Genomic DNA, 6,538 nt, shown 5'->3' with positions numbered 1-6,538 from the left:
ATGAATTCTTTATATTTCCAGATTTCCTGGGTGAATACTGATGTCTGATGAAAATTTCATGTGAATAGCCTCATTGGAAATATATTTACTGAAAAAAATGTTCAATGTTGACGCGTTCAATACTTATTTCCCCCACTGTACACCAACATAAGGTTATATTACTTCTCTAAATAGATAACAATGCGTGTTGTCACCCTGCATAAAAGCCTATTGATGTTAATGCAAATGCACATGTAAAGGAATGCTCTGTGACCTTGGAATGAACCTGGACCTTGACTTGCTCCAAAGCTGGAATTAGTACAAGTTTATATACATATAAATATACAGTTAATTCATCTAAATGGTTTTTAATGCTGTTCATGTTTAACCCTGTTTAACACCAATTTGTTGTATTTGTGCAATCATTTTATCTAGAGGACTGCGCATCAGTCAGCTTCCTTTCTTTTTACATGCAGCCATATCTACAATGTTGCACCAGGTGCATGCAGTTCTGTCTCTAAACGTCCTCCACAAGTAGCTGAAGCTGCTCAAAGAACATCCCCTCTCACTGATCCTGCGATCATTCTCTCCTAGACTCTCATCCACCAATCTCCCAATGACACCCATGAGCTGCTGCAATCTCTCTCTACCCCCCCCCCCCAATAAGTTAAATGGTCTTGTCTCAACGCTCGACTGTCGGTGTCTAAATCATACTGCTCAAAGAAGATAGGGTGCATTGTGCTTCACAACAACTTCCCAAAGGAGCACACATTGAGTCCAGATAATGCACATACACAATTGGGCAATGTGTATTACAACAGTGGATTAAGAGTATTCACAGAAATGGCCTGAGGGGAACTCCAGAATTAAATGCTTCACTTGATCTGAATCAAAACTCTTCTTATAGCCCTGACCTTGTGGTGTTTCTCCTCTCTTCAGCTGGGTGCACTCAAAATGATTGAGGGACAACTTATAGCACTTTTGATAAACAAGAATCAAGATATCAAACCAAAAACTAATCCCAGAGATCTGTCACTGGAGATGAACCATTTCAGCTGAAATTCGTCAGGAAGCACGTGTGTTTGTGGTAGTGTGTTGTCCTAGTCCACATTGATCCAGCAGTAATCTGCTCCACTCAGCATAGAGAGAGAGAGTGAAGCAGGGAGAGGTGGCCCCAAGCTGTGATTACTCCACTTAATTCAACAAGGTTTCTGAGGCATGAAACATGCTCAGGCCGTAAATGACTTCTTCCTCTCCTGCACTTTACTCCACTCTGCTGCATTGCCTGCAGTCTCAGGATCCTGCACCTGATCCTACCCCACTCATGTTCCTTGCTTACAAAAGAGGAGGCATAATCTGGAGAGAGATATTAGGATAACACGAGTCTTTCTCCTCAGGGCAATGTACTTCTGTCAAAGGGAATGTGAAGGAGAAAAAGTTTTACTATTGTGATCCCACATTTAACACTATAGAACTAATATTGCTGGAGGCTTTCTGAACCATATAAACATGTCCTTTACATGTCCTATACATGCAAAAAGTAGTGTGTGTGTGTGTGTGTGTGTGTGTGTGTGTATTTTATATATATATATATATATATATATATATATATATATATATATATATATATATATATATATATATATATATATATACACACACACATACATACACACACACACACACACACTACTTTTTGCATGTATAGGGCTTCTTGGTGCCACAAAGAATTACAAAAGAACTTATAATTACAACAAAATTGCTGACCAACTAGAAGAGCTAGACATGCTGAGGTACAAAGCTGCATCTTAATAGGCAGGCTTGTAATTGAAGCCTGCTATACATGTAGGGCTTAACCTGATGTCCTGAACTCCAAAGCCCAGCCATGGCCTCCTGGGGGCTCTGAGGTGTCATGTTCTTAGCCGTTCACACAGACATTCCTGCTCTTTTCACTCGACTTGACAGTGTTTTGTAGTGAATTGCATAATTAACACAAGGATCTCCAGAACTCAGTGACTAAACATAATTACTTCTCCCCTCCTCTCCTCCTTTAATTCCTTCCTGTGGCCAGGCTTTTCGGCCTGGCTGCACAAACACAAAGAGCCGTCATGTCAGGACAGCGCCGGCTGGTGGGCCGGTGGCTAAGAGAGAGAGGACGTTCAGAGATGACGTCTCACGCTGAGAAATGTAACATGTATACACTTGCATAATTAAAATGAAGTGTTAATTTGGAGGTCTATAACGGGATTTGTGGCTACAGATTGCCATCACTTGGGCCTGTTCAAACTTAAGTTTCCTTCTGCTCAAAACAAAACAAGCATACAATCAGAAATCTGTTACAAACCAAACACTGGCATTTGAAAATACATGGAATAACATTATGAGCAAATATTGACAAATAAGAGGAAAGGTTGGGAGGAAAGCATGCAGGTTGGTGTGTTTAATTAGAGATGTATTACCTGACTTTAGGTCCCCTGCTCTGTCCTCTCATTTCCTCTGTAATCCTGCCACTCGGCCTGTGCTTAAGCTCCGGCCCCCAGGACGCACAGCGGTTCCACCCGTGTGCATTCTTTCAGCAGCTAATTCTGCAGTGTAACCAAGGTTTTGGAAAGGGGAGTAAATCCCTAACCCCCTGCTCAGTATACCTGCTAATCAAAGCAGCACTGCCACTTCCACACTCACAAAAAGACAGATTTTAAAAACTAGAAACTGTTAAAAAAAAAAAAAACCAAACAAACAAACAAAAAAAAACCTACTTAGATTACAAAAATCACAAAGTTACACCTCACTCATGAAGCTCTCTGAAGTTTTACAACCCCAATTCCAAAAATGTTGGGACACCATGTAAAATGTAAATAAAAAGAATGCAGTGATTTGTAAATCTCATGAACCCATATGTTATTCACAATAGAACACAGAAATCATATCAACTGTTTAATGTGAGTAAATGTACTATTTAAAAAAAAAACAAAAAACAGGTAACTTTGAATTTGATGGCTGCAACACATCTCAAAAGAGTTTGGACAGGGGCAACAAAAGGCTGGAAAAGTAAGTACTGCTAAAAAGAAACAGCTGGAGGTTAATTGGCAAGAGGTCAGTGACATGATTGGGTATAAAGTATACCTTAGCGAGTCTTTCAGAAGTAAAGATGGGCAGAGGTTCACCAATCTGCAAAAAACTGGGTCTACAATTTGTGGAACAATTTCAGAATAATGTTCCTCAACATAAAATTGCGAAGACTATGAATATATCATTGTCTACAGTACATGATATCAACAAAAGACTCTGGAGAATCTGGAGAAATCTCTGTGCACAAGGGAAAAGGGTGAAACTCAATATTGCATGCCCGTGATCCTCGGGCCCTTAGGTGGCACTGCATTAAAAACAGGTGTGATTCTGTAATGGAAATCACTGCATGGGCTCAGAAACACCTCCAGAACTCATTGGCTGTGAACACAGTTCACCGTGCCATCCACAAACCACTGCTTAAAGCTCTATCATGTAAAGAAGAAGCCATATGTGAACAGGATCCAGAAACAATACAGTCGTCTCTGGGCCAAAGCTCATTTAAAATGGACTGAGGCAAAGTGGAAAAACTGTTCTGTGGTCAGACGAATCGAAATTTTTTATTCTTTTAAGCATCCACAGAGGCCGCGTCCTCTAAACTAACGGACCGTCCGGCTTTTCATCAGTGCTCCGTTCAATAGCCTGCATCTTTGATGGTATGGGGTGCATTATTGCCTATGGAATGGGCAGCTTGCACATCTGGAAAGGCACCATCAATGCTGAAAGGTATATACAGGTTTTAGAGCAACATATGCTCCCATCCAGATTGCATCCCATCTTTACTTCTCAAAAGACTCTCCAAGATACTCCTTTCATACCCAATCAAGTTACTGACCTGTTGCTAGTTAACCTAATTAGTTGCAAAATGTTCCTCCAGCTGTTTCTTTTTAGTAACACTTATCTCTTATATGTCTTAGGTAAACAGCTTGTTTCACTGAACATCTGCAGCACATTGGTGAAATGTTTACTTTTCTAATAAGGACTTGTTCAAGTGAGAGCTTGTGGACAGAATGCATAAACAGTCACAAGGGCTAGGATTCTGAGTTAAAGCTCTGAGTCACAAGCCAGCCAACTCTTTAAAAAACAAAAACAAAAAAAAAAAAACCAATTCGTGGCCATGTAATTAACTCTGCCGAGTCCTGTAAGAATTGAGCAGAATTCTGAATTTAATGGAGTCATGAACTGCTATGTGGCAATTTTAGGCATAATCAGCAAGCATTTTCACCCCTCTTCATTTACCCTCCTACTTTACAAAGCATTATGCAGTGTTCAATAGTTTATCCTCCCAATCCACAAACTTGAGGATGTGTGCAATCTAATCAGTTGCCCCCTACTGTTCCAGCCTGAAAAGTGAGGATTACCTTAATCCACACATTTGCCATTGTGATCCAAGGAAAACAAGATAGAACTGCCAATACAGGAAAGTTTTTTTTTTTTTTTTAAGGAAACACTGACTTGACCATTAGCAGGATTTGGCCTCTGCTGGGGTGGGGGATCTGTAATGAGGAGCAGAAGTAAAAAGCTCAGACCTGGCTCACCAAGGTGACAAATTGCAGCACAGCCTGTTATGCAAATTTCTCATTTCAATAACCTTTTAGCAGATCAGACATATTGACTGTCCATAGGAGGTGATGCACTGACAGAATTCTTAAAAATCAGGTCAATTTTCCAACAATCTACACATACATGTACAGGGCCCTCCACTAATATTGGCACCCTTGGTAATTATGTGCAAAGAAGGCTATGAAAATTTGTTTTTATTGTTCAACCTTTTGTTAAATTTATTTATTTATTTTTTTCAATCACAACATACTCTGCTCTCATGGATATCAAACACTTTCAAACAAAACACAGGTTTATCAAAACAATATATATTTATTAAATGTAGGTGTGCAAAAAATTATTGGCACCCTTTGTGTCAATACTTTGTGCTACCTCCCTTTGCCAAGATAACAGCTCTGAGTTTTCTCCTATAATGCCTGATGAGGTTGGAGAATACATGGCAAGGGATCTGAGACGGTTCCTCCATACAGAATCTCTCCAAATTTCGAGGTCCAAGCTGGTAGACTCTCCTCTTCAGATCACCCCACAAATTTTCTATGGGTTACAAGTCAGGGGACTGGGATGGCCACGACAGGACCTTGATTTTGTGGTCAGTAAACCATGTTTTGTGTTGATTTTGATGGATGTTTTGGATCGTCATGCTGGAAGACCCAACCACGGCCCATTCAAATCTTTCCAATTAATATCTGTTGATATTTGATAGAGTCCATAATGCCATGTATCCTAACAAAATGTCCAGGTCCTCTGGCAGAAAAACAGACCCAAAACATGAGAGCCACCACCATATTTAACCGTGGGCATGAGGTACTTTTCCATATGCCTACCTCTCTGTATGCGCCTACCTCTCTGTATGCGCCAAAGCCATCTCTGGTGTTAATTGCCAAAAAGCTCTATTTTGGTTTCATCTGACCATAGAACCCGATCCCATTTGAAGTTCCAGTAGTGTCTGGAAAACTGAAGATGCTTGAGTTTGTTTTTGGATGAGAGTAGAGGCTTTTTTCTTGAAACCCATCCAAACAACTTGTGGTGATGTATGTGACTTTGGATCATAGTTTTGGAGACTTTCTGACCCCAAGACACAACTAACCTCTGCAATTCCCCAGCTGTGATCCTTGGAGATTTTTTTGGCCACTCGAATCATCTTCACAGTGCGCTGAGACAATATAGACACATCCAATTTCAGGTTGATTACAGTTGACTGAAAACTCCTTAATTATTGCCCTGATGGTGGAAATGGGCATTTTCAATGCTTGTGCTATTTTCTTATAGCCGCTTCACATTTTGTGAATCTCAACAATCTTTTGTCGCACATCACAGCTATATTCCTTGGTCTTCCCCATTGTAATGAATGACTAAGGGAAGTTAGGCTGTGTGTTACCTCATATTTACAACACTGTGAAACAGGATAAACCTGTGCTTGAAATTGTTTGATATCCATGAGAGCAGAGAATTTTTGTGAATTTTTTTTTAACAAAAGATCAAAAGGTTAAGACAATTTTTCACAGCCTTCTTTGCTCATATCTACCAAAGGTGCCAATATTAGCAGAGGGCACTGTAATCTCAGAAGAACCAGAACTTTGAGAACATTTGAGCAGCTGGAATTTGATCACAGATTTTCATTCTCTTGCAACAAAAACCTGAGAGGATTATGCTAAATGTTAATAATAAAAAAAAAAAAAATGCATTGACATCAAACACAGCACTGAACAGTTGGGCTCCTCGGCCACCCACCTCCTGATGAGTGCAATTAAGCTTCAACAAATCTCAGTGCAGTTACAGTACCCTCTTGTGTCTCAAAATTGACATAACAAACTGGAACATCAAGACCCAAGACATCTTAAATTTGTCCTACATTCCAGAATTTGGCTTGAAGTAAACTGTTTAAGAGGAAAAATAGTCCAAATGGAATTACCATCAAAAACAAACTTCA

Source organism: Ictalurus furcatus, chromosome 13, assembly GCF_023375685.1.
Source record: "Ictalurus furcatus strain D&B chromosome 13, Billie_1.0, whole genome shotgun sequence".
Taxonomy (NCBI): domain Eukaryota; kingdom Metazoa; phylum Chordata; class Actinopteri; order Siluriformes; family Ictaluridae; genus Ictalurus; species Ictalurus furcatus.
The sequence above is the reverse complement of the archived record's forward strand: the minus strand, read 5'-3'. Positions refer to the sequence as shown.